Source organism: Gopherus evgoodei, chromosome 7 (genome assembly GCF_007399415.2).
Source record: "Gopherus evgoodei ecotype Sinaloan lineage chromosome 7, rGopEvg1_v1.p, whole genome shotgun sequence".
Lineage (NCBI taxonomy): Eukaryota > Metazoa > Chordata > Testudines > Testudinidae > Gopherus > Gopherus evgoodei.
The window spans coordinates 33,535,050-33,559,975 of NC_044328.1; the positions used below are offsets into that span (position 1 = coordinate 33,535,050).

The 24,926-nt window shown below is 42.4% G+C and overlaps 1 protein-coding gene across 1 annotated transcript in view; it reads left to right on the plus strand.

Annotated features, from left to right (window-relative positions):
* PLCE1 (phospholipase C epsilon 1) overlaps nt 1-24,926 on the plus strand; it is a 340,613-nt gene that overhangs the window by 179,748 nt on the left and 135,939 nt on the right.

Here is a 24,926-nt window from a genome sequence, read left to right on the forward strand (position 1 = left end):
TAGTGTTGTTATTATCAGGCTTTATTTCCAGTTCCATACCAAAAAAGTAAAGTTTTTTCAAACAAAAAGTTTATGCCGCATATAACCAAATCATGCTTAAGTGTAGTATTTGAGTTCTAGGTCTAACCAAGTTGTTTTCTTGAGCTTCCAGGGGAAATTGAGAGAGGTTTCTCATGGTGGCTTTCCTTTCTTAAATCTTCTTTACCCTAGCTAACTTTATATACCTGATTTTCCATTTGTGTAGTTCTGCTGCTTCTAGCAATGGAAAAAGTTGGAGTGTAGACAAAGCTCAGGTTAAGGTAAGATTCATAGACTCTAGGACTGGAAGGGACCTTGTGAGGTCATCGAGTCCAGTCCCCTGCCCTCATGGCAGGACCAAATACTGTCTAGACCATCCCTGATAGACATTTATCTAACCTACTCTTAAATATCTCCAGAGATGGAGATTCCACAACCTCCCTAGGCAATTTATTCCAGTGTTTAACTACCCTGACAGTTAGGAACTTTTTCCTGATGTCCAACCTAAATCTCCCTTGCTGCAGTTTAAGCCCATTGCTTCTTGTTCTATCATTAGAGGCTAAGGTGAACAAGGTTTCTCCCTCCTCCTGGTGACACCCTTTTAGATACCTGAATACTGCTGTCATATCCCCTCTGTCTTCTCTTTTCCAAACTAAATAAACCCAGTTCTTTCAGCCTTCCTTCATAGGTCATATTCTCAAGACCTTTAATCATTCTTGTTGCTCTTCTCTGGACCCTCTCCAATTTCTCCACATCTTTCTTGAAATGTGGTGCCCAGAACTGGACACAATACTCCAGTTGAGGCGTAACCAGCGCAGAGTAGAGCGGAAGAATGACTTCTTGTGTCTTGTTTACAACACATCTGTTACTGCGTCCCAGAATCACGTTTGCTTTTTTTGCAACAGTATCACACTGTTGACTCATATTTAGCTTGTGGTCCACTATGACCCCTAGATCTTTCTGCCACACTCCTTCCTAGACAGTCTCTTCCCATTCTGTATGTGTGAAACTGATTGTTCCTTCCTAAGTGGAGCACTTTGCATTTGTCTTTATTGAACTTCATCCGGTTTACCTCAGACCATTTCTCCAATTTGTCCAGATCATTTTGAATTTTGACCCTGTCCACCAAAGCAGTTGCAATCCCTCCCAGTTTGGTATCGTCTGCAAACTTAATAAGCGTACTTTCTATGCCAACCTCTAAGTCGTTGATGAAGATATTGAACAGAGCCGGTCCCAAAACAGACCCCTGCGGAACCCCACTTGTTCTACCTTTCCAGCAGGATTGGGAGCCATTAATAACTACTCTCTGAGTACGGTTATCCAGCCATTTATGCGCCCACCTTATAGTAGCCCCATCTAAATTGTATTTGCCTAGTTTATCAATGAGGATATCATGCGAGACCGTATCAAATGCCTTACTAAAGTCTAGGTATATCACATCCACCGCTTCTCCCTTATGCACAAGACTCGTTATCCTATCAAAGAAAGCTGTCAGATTGGTTTGACACGATTTGTTCTTTATAAATCCATGCTGGCTATTCCCTATCACCTTACCACCTTCCAAGTGTTTGCAGATGATTTCTTTAATTACTTGCTCCATTATCTTCCCTGGCACAGAAGTTAGACTAACTGGTCTGTAGTATCCTGGGTTGTTTTTATTTCCCTTTTTATAGATGGGCACTATATTTGCCCTTTTCTAGTCTTCTGGGAATCTCTCCCGTCTCCTATGACTTTTTCCAAAGATAATAGCTAGAGGCTCAGATACCTCCTCTATTAACTCCTTGAGTATTCTAGGATGCCTTTCATCAGGCCCTGGTGACTTGCAGGCATCTAACTTTTCTAAGTGATTTTTAACTTTCTCTTTTTTTATTTTATCTTCTAAACCTACCCCCTTCCCATAAGCATTCACTATGTTAGACATTCTTTCAGACTTCTCAGTGAAGACCGAAACAAAGAAGTCATTAAGCATCTCTGCCATTTCCAAGTTTCCTGTTACTGTTTCTCCCTCCTCACTGAGCAGTGGGCCTACCCTGTCCTTGGTCTTCCTCTTGCTTCTAATGTATTGATAAAAAGTCTTCTTGTTTCCCTTTATTCCGATAGCTAGTTTGAGCTCATTTTGTGCCTTTGCCTTTCTAATCTTGCCCTTGCATTTCTATGTAGTTTGCCTATATTCATCCTTTGTAATCTGTCCTAGTTTCCATTTTTTATATGTCTCCTTTTTATTTTGTAGATGATGCAAGATCTCGTGGTTAAGCCAAACTGGTCTTTTGTCACATTTTCTATCTTTCCTACCCAGTGGAATAGCTTGCTTTTGGGACCTTAATAATGTCCCTTTGAAAAACTGCCAACTCTCCTCAGTTGTTTTTCCCCTTAATTTTGATTCCCATGAGAGCTTACCTATCAGCTCTCTGAGCTTACCAAAATCCGCCTTCTTGAAATCCATTGTCTCTATTTTGATGTACTCCCTTCTACTCTTCCTTAGAATTGCAAATTCTATGATTTCATTATCACTTTCACCCAAGCTTCCTTCTACTTTCAAATTCTCAACGAGTTCCTGCCTATTTGTTAATATCAAGTCTAGAACAGCTTCCCCCCCAGTAGCTTTTTCAACCTTCTGAAATAAAAAGTTGTCTGCAATGCAGTCCAGGAACTTATTGGATAGTCTGTGCCCTGCGGTGTTATTTTCCCAACATATATCTGGAAAGTTGAAGTCCCCCATCACCACCAAATCTTGGGCTTTGGATGATTTTGTTAGTTGTTTAAAAAAAGCCTCATCCACCTCTTCCAGCTGAAACAGACATAAAAATGCCACTATAGCTACGACCAATGGACATAACCGGGGTGGCGCCATGGTGCCGGGCCCAGAGTCAGAAGGGGCCCCAGCCAGCCTGATCCCCCGACCGACTGAGTCGGCCACGAAAGCTGCCCTCACCCTTGCTCCGCCCCGCCTCTTCCCACCCCTGCTGCATATCAGCCCTGCCCCCACTCCATCTCTTACCCCCCCCCCAGCCCTCTCTCCTGAGCTACGCATCCTGGGAGACTGCAGCAGGGATCGGGCCTGCCCTGCACACACCGGACTGCAGGAAGTGGAGCAACCCAGCCCCAACCCGCTCAGCTCTGCTGGCTCATGCTGGGGGGCAGTTTCCCCTCTACCTCCCAAGCCTGGGAAGAAGATGGAGCAGTGGGGAAGGGGCATGGGATGGGGGAGAGAAGGGGGCAGGGGAAGTGGGGGTGGGGGGAAGCGAGGGCTGGGGAAAAGAGGCAGTGGGGAAGGAAGTGGCTGGGATTAGGAGGAGATGGAGCGATGGGGAAGGGGCATGGGATGAGGAAGAGAAGGGGATGTGAGAAGCAGGGGCAAGGGGAAGCTGGAGCCCAGCATGCGGCATCCCCTTGGCAGAAGCTGGGGCTCCCCTGTTAAGCAGGCCCATCAAACCCTCACCCTGACAAACCCCACCTCTCCTGCATTTGTACCACCCTGATGAGCCCCCCAACACCCTCCCCACTGAGCCCCAAACACCTTCATCTATACCCCCCTGCTGAGCCCCAAACACCTTCACCTGGATCCCCTGCAGTGTCCCAATGAGCTCCTGTACGTCCAGATTTCCCATTGAGCCACCTCCACCCAGATTGCCCCACAAAGAACTCTTTTACCCCCACCTGGATTCCCCCGCCCCACACTAAGTCCCTCTGCACTTGGATCCTGCTGCTGGGCTGAGCCTGTTCACCCACACTTGGTGCACGGGGGGCAGGGCTCTAGGGTGTCTCTGTGACAGATCTGGCCCTTGCACTGTGTCAGAGTCGGGTGCAGCCTCACTGTCTAGTCCCTGTCCGGGGGTGGGGTGGGGGTGGGGGTGGGGGAGGCTGTAGAGTAATCTCCCACCTCTATGCAACCAGTGGCCTATGCTCCCCACTGCCATGTTGGAGCCTCCACATCTATTTATTGGCAAATAAAATTTGCAGAATTTTAAAATATTGTGCACAGAATTTTTAATTTTTTGGTGCAGAATCCCATCAGAAATGTGGTGTGATGTGCAGCTGTGATGGTGGGACTGTGAGGAAGGTGGTCAGCAGTGGGGAGTCTGTGGGCGAGGGGTGCTGGGCGAGCAGTGTGGTGCGCAGGGTGCTATGCTGGGAGGCCAGTGGGGGAGATCTTTGGGAGAGTTGGGGGTGGGCATAGAGACCTGTCATGGAGGCCTCTGGGCGAGGGGCTCTGGGCATAAGGATGGGGCACTGGGCAGGGGTGAGGTGTGGTGTGGGCTTGCCCTCAAGGGGAAGGGGAATGCTGGGAGCACAGGGCTGGGCAGGCCAGTGTGCGTCTGGCATCTGCAGGTTTGTAAACAGTGCCCTCCTGCTGGGCTGCGCAGAGCAGGGCTGCTCCTGCTGCGCTGTGCCTCATTGCTCCCTGCCCGCCCTTCGCTCTGGAGACTGACCATCCTGCTCCCCTGCACCTTGCCCCATGGGGAGTCCACAAATATGTTTGGCACTGGGCCCACAAAAGTTAATCTGGCCCTGTCAATGGAGAATTATGATATCTATGTAATTTGTTAATTTAGATGCAGTCCAAGAGGTGGCTATCTCTTTATAGGCCCCTCAGTTAGTGTTTTTGTTTGTTTTGTTTTTGTTTTTGTTTTTCTAGTGAATCAGGCTTGCTGAAAGATTCAGAGAGGTTTTTGTTTTTGTTTTTGTTTTTTCCCTCCCCACTTTTCCAAGCTATACTGGAATATAGCTGGAAAATAACTGCCTTGGATCCTAGCTTTCTCTCTAGCTATTTCTCCCAATATCTAAGTTGATGCCATATCACTTTATTGGTAAAACTGGGATGGGGTACATACTAGGTGTTTCAGGCAGGAAGTCTTGTAATTTAAAAAAAAAAAAAAAAAAAAAAAAAAAAAAACAACCCTAACCTGCAGGTTTTGTAGTGCTTAGAATAAAATTTCCCAAAGCAAAATTAATTCAGTTTATTATTTTTACAGGATGACTGGTACCGTTTGAGAGAATGCGTTCAATTCCACTTGTGACTAATCAGCTGCCTGATAGAAGGCATTAAGTGTGAAAACCCAGGCGTGTTAAGACACAGAGGAAGCAGAGGCGGGAAGGGGAAGCAGGGAACTGGTGAGTTCCCTGGAATGAGCTGTATGAGAGTTTCACTACCCCCTCCCTCAGAAAAAGCACAAGTTGGGAGCTGCGGGGGGACGGGAGGTCAGGGGAGAGCTGGCACAAAGAAAGAACAGAAGAGAGTTGGTGGGACAAGACTGACCAGAGCTGCAGAACCCTACCTAGCAGAAGGATCTGAGTAAAGAGGAAGATCTAGCTCAGCCAGGAGCAGGCCAAACCCAAGAGAAGATGATGATTCTGGAGGAATATGAGGGATAGGACTCAGGCAAAGGAAGTGTGGGGAATGGAACAGCAGGGTTCCTCCTCACAGAAGTCTTGAGGGAAGGGATGTAGCAGAAGACTTGTAAGGTGCTTGGAGAATGACCAGCATGATAGAGGCCCTGGAATAGGGACACAGGAACAAGGATTGTTACCTCTTAGGTAGGTGAGCTGGAGGCAGGATGAGCCTGGGATAGGGACAACAGAACTAAAGAACAGCTTTTTAACTATTTTTACTTTGGGGTTTGTGAACTGTTTCACTTCAAAGGACCTGTGAATGATGCACGTATATTAATAAGGTGATGATCAGAAACAGTGCTTACATCAGAGGGACATTATTTCTTTTCTGGGTGGGCGAGATGGCTGCTGCTCTGATCTGTGGCCAAAAAAAAAAGGGGGGGGGTAACTCCAGTCAGCTCTGGGGGCTGAAGAAGGAGTAGTTGAGGCAGGACTTGCGTATATTGCCGTTCTTTGCTGCTTGAGGGCTCTATGCCCGGGTGGGCCCTGTAACTATTACCTTTTGCCTACTTAAACAGCACTGATAAAAATAAATTTCACTTGTGCCCAGTGCTGTGGGTAAACAAACTTATTTCCTATATAAGGCACATAAATATAAAAATCTAACATGATTAAAAACTATTTTGTTTATAATTGTGTTACCAAAATCAAAGGCTCTTTTGAATCCCAGTATTTCAACTTTTTTCGGAGGAGGTGGGTAACCTGACCTTTCAGCAAGCGAGCCAAATGCATGTCTTCTTCATGGCTTACACAAAGCATGTCAGTTATGCATTTTGCCACAGTTTGTAGCTTTAAATGGAGCAGCTGCTGCCTAACAGTGTGGACAAGTGCTGTGTGCTGTCTTTTTGTGGTATTGAAGTACCTGTTCTTCTGGCATTTTAGAAAGAAACTAAGATTCAATAAAAGATACTTTAGCTGGTAAGATTTACATTTTTATGGGCTGTAAAAGAAAGACTTAATGTCTTTATGAAGCAAGACGAGTTTTGTAGAGAGAGAAGTAATGAGTTGTTTTTTAATCTAGTCAACTCATCAATGTCTGCTATTTAATAACACGGCTTTGAGGACACTTACACTGTTGCTAAGTGGAAAATAAAGCAGAGACACAATTTAAGCAATGTTAAATACAAAGGCCTCTCAGACTTGTAAATATGTATTTTGTAGTTTAATCTATGTTTGAAATGAAAAGGAGTCTTTCTGGGGTCTGTAGGTATAATTTGTGTTGATTTTCTTCTCATTGCAACTAATTTAGGTTGATTGGTGAAATATATTTGTGGGACATGCTTTTATTTCTTACTTTATAATGGTAAGATTACATAAAACAGTTGAAATATTTATATTTGCTCCAATTAACTTTTGAAGAAAACTAAACAGGTGATTGTGCCTCATACAGTACAACCTCAGACTTACAAACACCTTAGGAATGGAGGTTGTTCATAACTCTGAACAAAACATTATGGTGGTTCTTTCAAAAGTTTACAAGTGAACAGTGACTCAATACAGCTTTGAAACTTTACTATGCAGACGAAAAATACTGCTTTTAAATATCTTAATGTAAATGAAGCAAGGAAAGAAACAGTTTCCTTACCTTGTCAATTCTTTTTTAAAAACTTTCCCTTTATTTTTTAGTAGTTTATGTTTAGCACAGTACTGCATTATATTTGCTTTTTTGTTTTTTGGTCTCTGTTGCTGCCTGATTGCATACTTATGATTCCAAATGTGTGGTTGACTGGTCAGTTTGTAACTCTGTTATTGGTAGCTCTGAGGTTTTACTGTAGTTCATAAATAATACAGATAAGATGTCATGATTTAGCAAAAATTTTGGAGTGTAAGAATTAATTTCTGCTTTGGTTCTTATACATGGCCAGGTTTCGATCTTTTGAAATTATGCATATGATTTGCTGCAGATTTGTTCTTTGTAGCTGCAATAGTGTTGTCAATAATTTTCCCTTTTCCTGTGTAAAGTTCTTGAGTTCATAATGTTACTAATTTCATATATAATTGTGGAGTAACTCTTCTCCTACATTATTAAAAGTAAATTACACAAGTACCAGTATTTTCAAACACATTTAATAAGATTCTTTGAAACAGGAATCAGGGGTATATTTTGTATGATAATGTTTATGCTTCCCAAAATTGACTGTTAGTTAAAGTATATATCAAACATGCACCATTCAAGGCGATAATATGCCATTGCAATAGGAAAATTATAGCTGCTATCAGTAGCTACATTTTACTTTACAATGTACACCGTAAAAGCCCTGATTTGAGTCATGTCTGCATTAATAGCAACATAATAGGATCTACTAATAAAAATGTAAACTATTCCTGGGTTTGCAATTCAGGGATTCTGAGAATATGCCATGATTCAATTTTAAATTCCACATTGTTTTTTTTTTCAGCTTGCTTGCTTTCAGGAAGAGAAAGTATGTTGCTTTTATTGCCCACCACTTTAGTTGATTTTTTTCTGCACAACGCAGGAGGCACCCATCTTCCATTGCACAGATATAAAGTACATGATACCACTACTTGACTAACAAAAGCAATATTCACATTAATTACATGACAGAGCTGTGCTAGATTACAGAAATTTTGCAAGGATCTGAGATGTGCAGTGTACAAACAGCATAATTTGATTCTAGATCTCTAACTCTGACAATATGAAAGTTTCAGTTATTTTAGAAGTTTAAATAAAAGTTGAGAAGAATACTTTAAGTTATCAAAAAGAAATTTAAAGTTACAAAGTTCAACTCAGCCCTCAGATACATAGAAGTATCTTCCATTGACTTCAATAGTCTGATTTGGTATCATTATACTAGCTTTTTTTTCTAAAATGAAGGGAGGTGTGAACAGTTTCTGTTAATGCAAATTTGTTATTAATAAATTATTGGATTACATTAACTACAGATTCTCTAATGTTTGTACACTATTTTCTATGAAAAAAGTTGCATGTATAAAAATGCATTGTTCTAAATTTTAATAATTACAGAATAAATGAGCCATCAATGTGTTTTCTCACATCCAAATTGTGAATGTTGTGGTTTTCCACTTGTATAAATATCTAAGCCTAAACATGGATTTTCAGTTCTTTGAAGCACTTAAAATAATGACAAAAGTTTTTTTTTAAATTAATTAGAAGAATATTGGGGGTTGCACAGTTTAAGGCTCAGTGCTACTCTGAAACTACTGGATTTCTGTATACCTGATTTCATATGAATTGAAATTAGAAGATTTTAATACAGATTCTTTTTCTTTCTTTTCAAATTTAAGAAGTAGATCTGCTTCTGGAAGTAGATCTGCTTCTGATGCTACTACAGTAGTTCTTCCCCCTTTCTTCATTTATTTTTTTCTGTGGGACTACTGAGCGCAAAATAGCTGCTCTCTTACCTTCCACATTCCTCCAAGAAAAAGGAAGGAATTTTTAAAATTGAATTGCTTGTTAATTTATATAGAATATTTGGGAGCAAGGACGCTGGAGGATATTGCAAACATTTGCGCACTAGCCACTTCCATTTAAATTCAGTGAATAATCTGTGTACATGGCCACGCATGCTCACAAATTCCAGTTTCAGTGTGAAGAATCAAAGAAGTGAAAAATTGCTTTATTTTAGTTCATTCTGTCTTCTGTATAATCAGTCCTGTTATAGTACTTCTGTACATATCTCCTTCCCAAAATGGCATATTTTTCAGCTTGTGCATAGATTATCTCTCATTAGAGTGGGGGGAAATTGTAATAATAGAGGCAAGGAAGTTTGGAACTTGTGTGTGTGTATGCGTGTGTGTTACTATTACTTCTAGAGAAGACATGGTCTAAACTTATTTAGCGGTCTTTTACACAGGGATTTTGCATAATATTCTTTGTGAAACCTGAGTGGGTACCTAAGTAGGGCTGTTATATGGACAGATTTTTCAAAGGTTACTTAGATAACGTGTTCAATACTTTTTCTCCTAGTCATTTTTCAAAAGGAACAGAATTTGGCTTTGTGAGAGTCTGTAATTAATTTTACAACTTTACAACTAATGCACAAGAGTAGCATTGAACTACATGCTTTGTCATGTGAGCTGTTGCCCTGTAGAAGTTTTGTGGGGAGTTTCTGGCAGAGTATGGCTAGTGCTGTTCTCTGCAATCTCCTGCCCATTTATGGAATCCAAACAGAGAGACTTCTGCAAGACAAAGCGAATTATAGAATCGTAGAAATGTAGGCCTAAAAGGGACCTCAAAAAGTCATCAAGTTCAGCTCCCTGCTCTGAGCCAGGACCAAGTAAACCTAGACTGTTCCTGACAGATGTTTGTCCAGTGTGTTCTTAAAAACCTCCAGTGATGGAAATTCCACAGCTTCCCTTGGAAACCTAGTCCAGAACTTAATTATCCATACAGTTAGGAAGTTTTTTTCCTTAATATGTAACTTAAATCTCTCTTGCTGCAGTTTAAGTCAATTACTTCGTGTCCAATCTGGAATAGAGAGCAATCAATTATCAGTACTCCAGCTGAGACCTCACCAGTGCCAAGTAGAGCAGGACAATTAACTCTCATCTCATACATACAGCATGCCTGTTAATAAACCCCAGAATGATATTAGCCTTTTTTGCAGCTGCATTACACTGTTGACTCCTGTTCAGTTTTTGATCCACTGTAACTCTCATCATTTCCAGCAGTACTACTGCCTAGCCAGTTATTCTCCATTTTGTAGTTGTGCATTTGATTTGTCCTTCCTAAGTGAAGTACTTTTTGTTATATTTACTGAATTTCATCTTGCTGAATTCAGACCAATTTTCTAATTTGTCAAGGTCTTTTTGAATTTTAATCCTGTCCTCCAAAGTGCTTGCAACCCCTCCCCACTTGGTGTTATCCCAAACATTTTAAACATACTTTCCATTCAGTTGTCCAAATCATTAATGAAAATACTGACTAGTACCAGACTTAGGACTGACTGCTGTAGCACCCTACTAGATAAAACCTCCCAATCTGGCAGGGAACCATTGATAACTGCTCTTTGAGTATGGTCTTTCAAACAGTTTGCACCTACTGTGACGTTGCACTCCATATGATTTTATGAAAATATGCTAATAAGTGTGAATATAATGTAACTGGAATATGCTTCATGCAAAAGATCTCTCATAAGGTATCATTACGGAATCCATGACTTCCAGCAATCTCCGTGACTTCAGCCTACAGTGGTCAGGGGCTGCAGGGTCCCCCGAAGCCTGTGGGGGCAGGAGCTGCAGCGTCCGCTGCCACCTCTGGTGGCTCCTGTAGCTCCTGGCCACTGCCCCCTCCTCACATGCCCCCAGCCCCCTGCCATGACTCTTGCACTCCCCACATCCCCACCCCCACCCTGAGCACCAAACGGGAGCTCCTGCACACACACCCCACATTCCCACCTGCACCCCTCGCACCAAATGGGAGCTGCCCAGGTAAGTGCCCCACACCCAAACCTCCTGCCCCAACCCTGAGCCCCCCTCCTTCATTCTAGCTCCTGGCCAGACCCTTCACCCCCAGCCCTGTGCTCAGTGCACTCCCACTCTCAGCTCAGTGCAGAGAGAGGAAGAGAATGGGCCAGAACCAGGGAGAAGGTAGGTACCCACTGTATGTGGGCAGGACCAAGATCCCAGACCGGCAGTGGGCTGAGCGGGTCCGGCAGCCGGGATCCCAGCTGGCAGGAGCCAGCAGATGGAGCCCCTGAGCGGCAGTGGGCTCAGCCACTCAGCCCACTGCTGGTCTGGGGTCCCAGCCGCTGGTCCCGCACAGCCCACTACTAGTCTGGGGTTCTGGCTGCTGGACCCTTGCCAGCCGGGGTCCCGGCCATGGACCCCGTTCAGCCTGCTGCTGGCCTAGGTGAACAGAATCCCAGACGAGTAGCGGGCTGAGTGGGCCGGTGGCGTATGATCAACATTTTAATTTAATTTTAAATTAAGCTTCTTAAACATTTTGAAAACCTTGTTTATTTTACAATACAACAATAGTTTAGTTATATAATATATAGACTTATAGAGAGAGACCTTATAAAAAACATTAAAATGTATTACTGGCACGCAAAACCTTAAATTAAAGTGAATAAAGGAAGACTTGGCACACCACTTCTGAAAGGTTGCCGACTCCTGCAACATACTTTGGCATAACTCCATTGAAGTCAAGTGGTTATACTGTACAGAAACCATGCACTTGACATGTTTTTTGTGTGTGTGTCTATATACTTCTGAGCGAGCATAACCTTAGCTACCATCATTGTTCAGTCACACTGTTCTTATCAGTATGCAGGTTTTACTGAATTATGTTTGTGTGTCTTTGTATAAATTGAGCCTCTGCATCCTGTAATTGAGCCGCTGGCATCGCTTTGTGATTCCTGAGAGCTTGCTAAGAATAACTGGCCAGTAGCAGTACTTTTTTAAAAGAAATATTGGCATGATATAATACTTATATAATATAACAAACATGAGCTACTGTGATAGGAAGTTGTAAAATGATATGTTAATCTTTAAGAAAACAGATTTCCAGTAGCTTCCTAGAGCTCCTTTCATCCCAGTCATATAGGAAAAATCACTTTGAGAAGGAAAGACTGCTATTATTATTATTATTATTATTTATTTAGGATGTTGACTGCTAATTGATTTAACTAGATATTAGAATAAAATCCACCTATTAAAATTTACAACAAGCGTGCTTTAAAATATTTTAAAACCAAGGAACTTGGCTGTTGCCTGAGAACAAATCCCCTTTCATTTGCCGTGTCACTATGTACTCGATAAATTTAGCTAGTGGTGGTGTTCAGTACCAAAATGTTGTTCTGGCATGCTGGAAACTTGGTTCAGGTTGCAATTCAGGAAGAACCCAGGGTCAGGGGTGACTAGGAGCCTCTCTGAGCTGTGCGGGTGAGTGGGCTCTGCCTCCCTTAACACACTGATCAGAGCACAAAAATGAAGATATTCTAGAAATGTGGCCTGTTTTTTTCTGCATTGATTTCTTTGGGTCATGAATGCTATGTGGTATATATGTGAGCTACTCTCCAACTAGCCTAATCCACCCGTATTGGCAAATGCTCCTGTCCTGTCACTCACAGCTTTCCAGCTCACTTTGCACGGGTCTTCTGACTACTTCCATGGTGACATTGCAGAATACCTATTTATGTTTAAGGAAAAAGCAAAGTTAAAAAACACTTCTCTAAGTTGCAGGTATTTGCTGGCTCATTTTTTAACCTTTCCATGACTTGAGAGCAGTCCCAGTGTTTAGTCCATGATTTGTAGAAGAAATAACAAAACCTGCTTCCATCTCCAGAGAAGTGATGTTCACCTCATCTCCATCTCCTTTTGCACTCTTTTCATCAGACCTCTCCTTCCCAGACTGTAACTTTCCAAAATCATTGTATCAGTTGATAGAAAAAGTATTTTGAGCCACAATGTATTTTCACACACCAAATTGCCACTGAAGACTGAAGCGGCGGCGGTAGAGATGCAGATCGCGATCGCAGCTTTTTTTTTTTTTTTTTTCCTCCTCTTGCTTGAGGCAGCAAAAACCCTGGAGCCAGCCCTGCCTGGGGCTTCCCAGCCCACAAGGCCTTTCCCCAACCCTACCTCACTTTAGGTCCCTGGGTGAGTTCTGTACTAACAATTATACTAACAATTAGGAAATGAACAAAGTACAAAACAGCTATGTAACAATTTAAGACTATAAAATGGAAAGTGTACAGAACTAGCAGCACGTAAATAAAAAATCTGATTTAAATTAAACTGATACACATTTAAAAATTTATTTAAATTTTTTAAACTGATTTCTTTTAAATCATTATTTTACCACCCTGCCTACAATTGGGGCATAAAGTATATTGTATAAAATAAAGCTTTTTTTATAACTGTCAAACTTTTTATAAAATTTGTTGAAAAGCATATTAACCACTAGGATGAGACTGAACATGCCAAATTTCAGTCTGGAATTCTGATATCTGAATCATCAAACTGGCAAGGGATATTAAAAAAAATTCCCCTATGACATAGTATTGCACAATTTGTCCAGTACAGACATGTTATGCCCTCTTCTGATCATTTTTGAAGAAAGCCTACCAAAGTGCATAGATCATTGTTCATTTGCATTATAAGCATTTCTATAGCACCACTGAAAAATGTATTGATAGCCTCACAACTATAGTTATTAGGGGGCAGAATAATACTTTCCTTTGGTATAAATACAGGAATAGAGTCTTCATCTTGGTTTACTTCTAACACTGCTTGTAAATGTAAGGGAATAGATATTTTTCAGCTTGTGCATAGGTTCTCTCTCATTAGAGTATTCATGCACACCTTTTATGGTCAAAACAGAATGCTTTCCCATGCCTATGTGTGTTTTCTCTGTAAATCTGATGCACTTTGACCTATCCAAATCCTGATATCTGGGTCATTTTTGCAGTCAGTTTTAAGTCAGAAGTAGTATAGGCAGGTTGTCTTACAAGTAATAAAGTTACTTTATTCTTATAGATCAAACCCTTTTTATGAACATTGGTCAAAAATATTGCAATAACTGATATAAGGAAAAGAGCAGTGTTTAAGGACTCTGATAGTTAAAATGAAGCCATTGCCTATCCTTAAAATACACACTGATTTTTAAAATATGTAATTTTTTGTGACTTGCTGTCCTGGTTACTAGCACTCCATATTTTGCTTTCTGCTGACATCCAATATGCCGGTCAAAGCATAAGCCGATATTGTTTGGCCCACAACGAGAACCTAATTCAATAAAATATCAATTTGGTGGCTGCCCTTTGCAAGCTCCTCAAATCAGATTCTGTTTGAGAGCAAAGCATCATAAATGTACATCAGTATACATCTGCAGTGGTTTTGCTTGTGATGTGAGGTTCAGTAGATTAACATCATAAAAACTGATTGCTTTACTTGTTCGCTCTTCGCTTGTTTTGCGTTGTAATTGTATTTAAATAAAATCTTGATCTGAAGGACATTGTAAATTTGCAAATTTGATCTAACTGTGAAGTATAGCAAATACACAGTGCATCAGATCAAAACTGCAGAACAATTTGAAGTGTTGAGAACAATGGTTGATCTAAGTGATATGAGATTTTTGTGTATCTAAATGTAATATACTAAAGCACGAGTAACAGCCAGCAGCAATATGAAGATGACTGCCACTGTGGAAGCAGTAGTTGTAATGGTACATAAATAGAATGAAGTTGCATTATATTGCTATTTATGAAAAAGTTACTGCCATTCTTGAGTGTGTTACGTATAGACGTGCAGTGTTTCCTGTGAAACTGTGGAGAGGATTACTAGAACCTCAGCTCTGTTGATTATCTGCACTTGATTTAAAGTTCAAGATCCATTTTATTAAATTACCACATATACTTGTTCATAAGCTGAATTTTTTTAGTAAAAAAAGGGCAGCACCAGGGAAGGGGGTTGGCTTATGAATGGGTATACAGAGGGAGAGGTGGGACACAGCCCCTCCTCCCAACAGAGGGAGCAAGGAGAGGCAGCACAGCCAGCAGAGCCAGAAGGGAAGAGGCAGGGCCAGAGTGTCTCTGCTTCTGGCCATGCTGCTCTCCTCCCAGCCTCCAAAGCAGATTCAGCTCCAGGACTGGCAGGCTGCAGCCATGCCGCTTGGTTCCGCCCCTTAGAGGAGGCTGTGGCTGCGCTGCTCGGCCCGCTGGAGCATGCGGCCATGCTGCCCGGCCCAGTCCGCTGGAATATGCTGTGGCTGTGCCGCCTGATCTGGCCCACCAGAGCAGGCTGTGGCCGTGCTGCCCAGCCTGCCAGAGCAGCTCCAGCCAGGTCAGAGACATCCTCCCCTGGCCCTCCACAGATAAGGTGGGATGGGATGGGGAGAGTATGGGGGTCCTGGGCTAGGCATGAGGTCATGTAGGGGGTAGTCATGGGTTACTCCCCTGACCTCCAGCTTCTCCCCCCCCCCAAAAAAAATTCCCCACAGTTGCTGTCCTGGCCCATCAGGGTAAGCAGCTGGCGTGCTGGGACACTTTGTTTACTTAGGTTTACCTCCGTGCCTGCGGACACTCGTAAATAAACGATCTTGGCCCACCAGCAGCTTATCCTGATGGTCCGGGAGCTAGAGTTTGCTGACCCCTGAATTATAGGGTCGGCTTATGAACAAGTCATTAAAAATTTCCATTTTTACTTATCCATATTGGGTGGGGGGTCAGCTTATAAACAAATCGGCTTATGATCGAGTATATATGGTATTCCTTTTTCCTCTTATTTTCCTTTCAAATGTAGATCCAGGAATCTCTCCTTTAGTCCAGGCCTGTAACCACTTGCCTCTGCTCCTGTTTGTAATTCTTAGATCATGTTGTACTACTATTTTATTAATCCAAATCTCATGTAATTATAAGTTTCGCTGATCATACTTTCATATGCATTCTGGTACTCACTTTATGGAGGTACCCCAAATCACTAGTTTTAGAAAAAGAAACCAGTGTCCCCCCAGGAGAGAGAGAATATTCTAAGCCTCTGAATCTTTGATTATTTTAGTAAAATATAATTTTTGAAAGAAGGTGGGATCTATCCATTTCAGTTGTGTATGCAATGGAGTTTAGTCTGAACCTGCTGGTGGTGAAGGCTGTGGCAAACTTCCCATTGACTTCAGTGAGAGTAGGATCAGGCCCTTAGATATTTTTATCTACAACAAGTTTTTTGTATACAAAATTGATGAACAGTGGATTCAAGTTCATTTTAAAAAAGAGCAAAATGTTTTAAATTATATGCAAAATGAACAGGAAAGTAACATAAGCTTATTGATTTGATTACTATGGTGCTGGATGATTTAACGCCCCAAAGACTACAATAACCACTTTCCTAGTTATGCCATTCTTTATTTGAAGGCCATGTTTGTTTAGCAATTACAAGTTATGTATAAAACTTATTTTTCTGAATGTTTTCTGTATTTTAAGTATGTGTCATGAATAGTCCGGACAACATTCTTATAATAATCCTGTTAATGTACATTGTTAGGAAGCTGCTTTTCCCTGTCTCTTAACAAAACTAAGTATGGAGAAAATATTTCTTCCAGAAACAAAAACAACCTTGCAATAAAATAAAGACCCAGAGTGTAATCTAGCCCTGTTGAAGTCAATGGCAAAACTCCCACTGACTACAATGGGGCCAGGATTTCACCACAGCTTGCTGATACCATTTCATTGTAACATAATGTTTGTTTTCATGGATCTCTGGGCTGAAATTTAAAGCACATACAAATCTGGGTGAAATCTTTGGGTGTAGCTTGTTAAAATTATATTTATTATTGCATTCTTTTTACCATGTCTATTGGGTGATGCTGGAGTAGATGGGGCATTAGCGTGTGATGCTGAGGATAGGTGTTTAGTCATTTTATCTGCTGTATGTGTTACCTTTTGATAACAGTTGAGAAACAGAGCTTTATGGATTTTATATCATGTCATTCAGAATAGCCCAATTTAGTGGAAGCAATGTCTGTTATTAAAAAAGACAGCTCTGTTTGAGGTTTTCAGTGAGGAGATGCTATACTAAATGAAATAACTACTTTCATTACCAAATCTATTTGCAATCCACATGTTTTGTTTTAGAACACACAGTTTGTCACAATCCAAAAATCTTTCACTAGCAGCCTTCTGGAGAGTGCACCCTTTTTTTTTTTTTTTACATTTCGTATTGTTTTTCTTCCCTTGCATTACTGTTTTTTAGTATATCTGAGGTACTATTTTGCTTAAAATAGATGTTGGTATAAAAAACAGCTAGACAATGAAGGCAAGACATTAACTGCATGTTCTCATTTATAAACTCATCAAACCCTGTTGAAAGGCAATTTTCATCTCAGCATGAGGTTCACTGTTTCTAAGTTGTACTTCTTTTATTAGTACAGTTGCTTTACTGTGACCATCCTGCTTCATTATGATTCTGCATTTCATCTTTTCTGGGGTATCAAATTTGAGTTCTTGAATTTGAGTTTGGACAATAAGGGCTCAATACTGCAGTCGTTACTTGATTAAATTTCACATTGGAAGCGGTGTGATTTTTGTCTGAATAAGAACAGCAAGGTTGAATACTAAAATGGTAACCAGGATTAATGCTGTTGACATCTATGTGCCCGAAGTTTGGGCTATTTATTTTCTTTATATCTTTCTACAAATTCCATATATTTAAAAAAAATATTTTTCAAAATCAATCCTGAAACTTTATTCACATAAAAAAGTTGATGCCAGCAGTCCTGAAGTTATATAACCAACCAAAGAATAACAAATTTCTGTCTGTGAATTATAAGAGCAATTCCATAACTAAACAGATGTTAATTTCAAGTTTATAAAAATATAATATAGTAAACAGTGAGATAATTTATCTTAAATTTAGTAGACAGTAATCAAAGAGGTTCTATAGATCCTGTCATTAATACAATATGCAGGCATAGAATAGTGATATAAATGGTAACAGATAGTTAACACAGGCATTCATTTGACTTCTTTTCCACGTTTTCTTAAATTTTTGAAAAATACCTTGGCAGTGTCCTTTTAAGTAAATTCCCTAGTTTTCATATTTAGAAAATCCCAAATAAATTGCATGCAAGTACTTCAACCACAAAAATGATAGAGCCCAACAAGAGAAATGAGGTCAACTAAAACAGAGGCTTTCAGCACTTCACTGTGCTCTTTATATGGTGTTCTGTCCCTCCCTCCATCTCTCATGGTGTATTCCATCTATGGAATTTCTCATATATACTGCATATGTACAAAATGTGTTGAAATTTAAAAAGATAAGGTAATTAAGATTGTCTGCTTGTTGAGTTTCTGTGAAAATAGTCTGTTGTTAGAAATACACTAGCTCTTTATAGATCAGTGCAGGCCTCCATGCAGCATGGTTCAGAAAAGTCAGAGATGCACTGTGTCTAGGGTGAATTTTCTTTTTCGGTTAAGGACACTTTTCTGTGTTTGAGTCTCCAAGGGCAGACTTAACTATATTTCTCAGATTCTTAACTAGATAATTCCTTTAGTAGGAAAGAAAAGTAGTAAAAAAGTTTGTTGTTCTTCACGTATATGTCTCTATGGGTGCTCCACTATAGGATGTGAATTCTCCAGTGTGCTCTCGATCGGAGAATGCAAGTAGTGTCCGTGGGCTCACGCCAGAGCATAGCAGAGCCTTGTGCATCCAAATGAGGGCATATACGGAGGCACGGACTCACCACTACTGAGTTCCTTCTCAGTCCCCTGCAGCTTAAGATGGAGCAACCGCATGCCTGCTGTTCTCAGCTTCCCACCGTTTCTGACTGTCATAAACAGATGGTTAAGGGTTAATGTCTCTTTTACCTGTAAAGGGTTAAGAAGCTCAGTGAACCTGGCTGACACCTGACCAGAGGACCAATAGGAGAACAAGATACTTTGAAATCTTGGTGGAGGGAAATCTTTGTTTGTGCTTTTTGTTTTGGTTCATTGTTCGCTGTTAGGGCTAAGAGGGACCAGACATACACCCAAACTTTCCCAATCTTTCTGAATCAGTCTTTCATGTTTCAAAATTGTAAGTATAGCCAGGCAAGGCGGATTAGTCTTATGTTTGTTTTATTTCAACTTGTGAATGTTTTCCCTTTTGCTGGAAGGATTTTTACTTCTGTTTGCTGTAACTTTGAATCTCAGGCTGTGGGCGGGGGGAGTCCCTCTAGGCTATATGAATCTGAGTACCCTGTAAACATTTTCCATCCTGATTTTACAAAGATAATTTTTACCTTTTCTTTCTTTAATTAAAAGCTTTCTTTTTAAGAACCTGATTGATTTTTCCTTGTTTTGGAATCCAAGGGATTGAGTCTAAACTCACCAGGGACTGGTGGGGGGAAAAGGAAGGGAATGGTTAATTCCTCTTTGTTTTAAGATCCAAGGAATTTGGATCTGTGTAGCTTCCCAAGGCAACCCAGGGAGGGGAAAGTCTTGGGGGGGGGGAAATAAGGGGAGATGGTTTATTTCTCCTTATTTTAAGACCCAAGGGGTTTGGGTCTTGGGTTCCCCAGGGAAGGTTTTGGGGGAACAGGAAGTGTGCCAAACACTATATTTTTGGCTGGTGGCAGCGTACCAAATTTAAGCTAGTAATTAAGCTTAAAAGTGATCATGCAGGTCCCCACTTTTTGGACACTAAAGTTCAAAGTGGGGAAAAAAACCTTGACACTGACATAGCAATTTTTTCTTAGTCTTTTTCTTCTACTTTGTTTGTTATTAGTTATTTTATTTCTTTTTTAGTTCTAGTTGGAAGGGGGTTACCGTCCTCCCCTTCTTAGGACCCCTGGTTTTGGTCCTTTAGCACTCTGTGTTATGTCGAAGACCCTGGGGTTTAAGCCCTGCCAGACCTGACACAGGTTCTTTCCCCATAATGACAGGCATGTCTCTGCTGCCTCGGAGTGCCCACCTCTAAGTATAAGGTCTGTATGGGATTTGAAGGCAGGTCTCAAAAAGGCAGAGAGGCTGACTGAAGCTCCTTCTAACTGAGCATTCAGTAGCCCCAGCAATGGCTGCTCCTCCAGCCCCCATACATCAGCCTTACCATTCCCAAGCTTCCCTAGTCGCAGCAGCCTTTTTGGAAGCTAGGACTTCTAAAAAGAAGATGCCTCTTTCTCCTTCCAGTTAGCCTAAGAAGAGGGGTAGTCACTCCATAAATGCCACTCTAAGGATGCCGCATGTCCTTCAAGGGATACACCTGAAGCTCCATCTGATCCCAGAACCGAGCCACCGGTACCACACAAGAAGCAGTGTGTGGACAAGTTGTCTAGCAGGCATCAGCCTGCCTTGATACCGACTGACAGGCACCAAGAGATGGATGGGCCTCCTTCACATGCCCCAGTACAGTTATCTCCATTTCACCAGGCCTTTAAAGTTAGAGAAGCTGATACTGTGCTCACCATCTCAGCACTGCCAACTCTTGGTACCTACTCAATCTTTTCAATATCATAGCCCTCCATATTTCTTTCCTTGGAGGTCTTGGACTCTCCCTTGCTTCACTCCTCTACCAGGGCCCCCTCTCTGGTACCGCCTAGATGGATTGAACCTTGGTCATATCTCCAGCCTTCAGTATGGGTACTTATCTTTGAAGCTGCCCAAGGAACAATTCTACTTCAGGTCTTGGTATATTGCTCTTTTTCTGTGCCTTACCACTGTACCCTGCTGAGTCAGCACTCTGAAGGAGCTCTTTTGGACCTCACCAGATGCCCTAGAGCTGGGGGCTATGACTATCCATGGGGACCCTTTCCCCAACTGCCTCCTTAGTGGGCTTACTGGAATCCCTGGGGCCATCTTGATGAACAATTTTATAGGGTTCCATATTGTATCAATCATTGGTACTGACTGACCAATCTTTGGTACCATTGGATCTCCATCTGGTACTGTATGATCTCCCTCTGGTAGCTTATGCCTCCTCTGCATCTGGAGACACAGAGGTATAGCAAGACCGACAGATGGAGGGAAACTCACCCTATCAGCTAAATTCTTCTCATCCTTAGATGAAATGGTAATGCCTCCATCACCTTCTTTCATTGGTGACTTTCAGGCCTTTTAAGACTGCATGAAATGCCCGGTGGAATCCCTCTAGATACTATTAGAGGAGGTTCAGGAGTCTCAACACTCCTTGGTGGACGTTTTAAATATTCCCCTCTACCCCCTCAGGGAAAGATTGCCCTCCCAATAAACGAGGCTCTGTTATTGCCTGCCTGTACAGTCTGGCTGGCACCTGCCACTATCCAGCCCACTTGTAAGTGGGCAAATAAAAAATATTGTATTCCAAACAAAGGAATGGAACATTTCTTTCCCCACACTGCTACCAATTCCTTGGTGGTGGATGCAGCTAATGAAAGGAATAGGCAGGCCCATTCCAGATTTCTCCTTATGATAAGTAGACAAACTTTTAGATATCTTGGATGGGAAAAGCTATTCCTTGACAATTCTCCAATTTTGCCTGGCAATCTGCCAAACCCTGTTGGCAAAATATGACTTTAATACATATTCCAGGTTCACTCTTTTATTGAACATCTGCCGCAGGACCAGAGGGAACAATTTTGACCCCTCATTTTGGAGGGTTAAAACCTCCCTCCAAGCTCCCCTAGATACTGCGGACATAGCTACTAGATTCCTACCCATGGGTGTGGTTATGCGAAAAGCATCCTGGCTCCAGTCTTCCAGCGTCTTGAAAGAGGTGCAGAATACAGTTGAAGACCTTCCTTTTGAAGGACTCAGACTCTTCAGCTCTGATTCGTACTCCTTCCTCCATCCTCTGAAGGACTTGAGAGCTATCTTATGATCACTGGGAATTTATGTTCCTGCAACAAAAAGATATTTTAACAGGTGTCAAACATCACAGTGAACTAGGCCTTTTCAGTACGACCTGCAACAAGGGTTTCCAGACCTTCAGACATTCAGAGGAGATCTAGACCTCAGAAAAGGGGATCTCCCTCTTCTACAGCAATACCTTTCTCTAAGGGTATGTGTATACAGAAGAGAAAAATCCCTGGGTGGCCCATGCCAGCTGACTCAGGCTTGCAGGGCTAGGGCAGTGGGGCTGTTTCATTGCTTTGTAGTTTTCCAGGCTCAGGCTGGAGCCTGGGCTCTGGGACACAGCAATGAAACAGCTCCACAGACTGAATCGGCTGGCATGGGCCAGCTGCGGATTTTTGTCTGCTGAGTAGACATAGCCTGAGAAACAGTTCTGACATCTTGGTTGAAGATCTCAAGCAATCTACTTTCCTGGATCCTGTGCTAAACGATTCCATCCATCCTCCCTTTGGAGATTGGCGATCACTGGAGATCATTTCCTCCCTGACTGAGAACAGACTATTTTGGACAGATGGATTTTGGAGGTGATTGATGTGGGATACTCCATATGATTCCACAGTATTTTCCACCCTGAGGAAATCTTCCTTTGAACTGATAGCTTCCTGTTCTCCCCTCCACCTCTACCTCAAGACTTGGTTCCTTATACATCACTTCAGCTAGATGAATGGGAGCACTCACCTGCCAAATACCACCTTTTATAAAAACTGAGTTACACTTTGTCCCCATCCTCGCTTTCTCCCAAAGGTCTCTTCAGAATATTTCATTAATCAAGTGATTTGGCTGCCAGTGTTCTACCCAAAACCTCATGCCTCCAGAGAGGAGACCAGCCTACATATGCCAGATGTCAGAAGGGCCCTCGCTGTCTACCATGACAGGACTAAGATCTTCTGGGCCTGTCCTAGGCTCTTTGTAACATTTGCTGAGAGAATGAAGAGTCAACTTATTTCCACCAAGACTGTCAAAATGGGTTTAGGGTTTCATCTGAACTTGCTATGAATCCAGTGGGATGCAGCTGCCTCAGAGTTGCAGCATAGTCCACAAGAGCTCAGTCCACATTTATGACTCCACTGAAGGACATTCTCATAACAGACATTTGTAGGAGTGCAAGTTGATCTTCCATCCATACCTTTGCCAGGCATTATGCCATCTTAACAGCCTCCAGAGATACTACATTTGGTGTCTCAGTCCTCCAAACTGGACTTGCAAACTCTGCCCCCACCTTTTTGCTGAGTTACTGCTTGGGACTTTCCTATGGTGGAGTACCCATAGGGCCATATACTTGAATAGATATTACTTACCTTACAGTGACTTGAGTTCTTTTAAAATGTTTTATCCCTATGGGTTCCATACCCACCTTCCTTCCTTGGCTGTGAAGGCTCTCCTCTATATGCCCTGATTTGGAGACAATAATTGCTTTTGGTACAGGCACAGGCCTGTGGACACTGCTTTTCATTCTCCAACTGAGAGTGCACGGGCATATGAGCATCCTATGTTGGAACACTCATAGGGACAAAACATCTCAAAGAACTCAAGTTCAGTGTAAAGTATGTAACCTCTCCTCCTCATGTCTATCAGCATAAGATTAGGATGACCAATGAGTCCTCTAAAGCTAGGAAGAAGTTATGAAGCAGTGACCAATAGTTAAAAAGATTCTCTGATACAACTAGTACCTTCACTCTTCAGAGGAATATTTTGGGTTAAATATTGAAACCTTTCTTCAACTAGTCAGTATCATGAGCTGACAACTCCATGTGAGAGGTACGCCTGTATTTCCTGTATCTGTACCCACAATTCGTTCTCAACTCCCCCCTTTTTTTAACTTAAAATTAATTTTTTCTACCAACATAACCAGCCCTTTTCTTCACACCCTGATCTCTGCCCACTTGAAAAAGGAGGATAATTAGCTCCTTTTTCCTTCTCTATATAATATTGGTCACAATAACAATAATAATAATTAATAAATGACTGCACTTTACATGTTCAAAGTACTATCTGAATATTAACTAATCAAACCTTGCAATATCCCTCTGATGTAAAACTGACACATTTAATTTTAGTATGTTTTATATCCTAAAAAGGCTGAATGCAATTAGTCTGGATAAGCATTTGAAAGCTTACTCTAACTGAATCTCAGAACCTTTCATAATTGTTCAGCACAATGGATAGATGAGATGATCCTGATGCAAAGAGTGAACAGGGTATGTTGTCCAGGCTTGCTGGAAGAAAGGTAGCGGTGCTTTACTGTTTGGGGGTGGGAGGGTAAGAGGAAGTCAGAAGCTGCATCAAAAAGAGAGGTGAGGGTCAGCATGGCAACACTGGCTCATACCCTGGGAATGTAAGTGGGAAGGGTTAAAACGGGCATGCCAGGATGTTAGAAGGCCTTTTTCCACTCAGCCCGCAAAGCAGCACCCAGCCTCCCTCCCCTGAAGGTTGTGAATACCAGGTTTGGTTAGTACCTGCTGTGGGCATTTTGCTAGTTGCTTCTTTTTAGGGGGGCTGGGAAGGAATTTTTCCCTCACTACCATATTGGCCTAAGTCAGAGGTGGGCAAGATATGGCCCACGGGACTATCCTGCCCGGTCCCTGAGCTCCCGGCTGGGAAGGCTAGCCCCCGGCTCCTCACTCACTGTCCCCCCTACCTGCAGCCACGCTGCCGACTGGGCAGCACTCTGGATGGCAGAGCTGCACGCTCCTGCAGAGCAGCACAGCAGCGTGTCTGGCTCTGGCTGGGCGGTGTGGCTACCAGACATGCTGCTCTGAGTGGCATGATAAGGGGGCTGGGGCCAGGGGGCTCGATAAGGTGAGGGGTTGGATAAGTGTGGAATGGGGGGTTGAATAGGCATGGGATCCCTGGGGGCTTGTCAGGGGACAGGGAGTGGGGGGGGGTTAGGATAGGCGTCGTAGTCCCAGGGGGCCTGTTGGGGGTGGGGGTGTGGATAGGGGTCGAGTGGCAGTCAGGGAACTGGGATCAGGGGGGTTGGATAGTGGGTGGGGTCATAGGAGAGCAGTTAGGGGCAGAGGGTCCTGGGAGAGGGTGGTTAGGGGACGAGTGGGGGCGGGTTTAGATGGGTCGGTGGTTCTTAGGGGGGCAGCCAGGGGGCAGGAAGTGGGAGGGAGCGGATTAGGGGTGGGGGCCAGGCTATTTGGGGAGGCACTGCGTTCACTGCCTGGCCCTCCATACAGTTTTGCAACCCCAATGTGGTTTAAGTAAAAAAACAATGTATGAGAACAAAAAAAT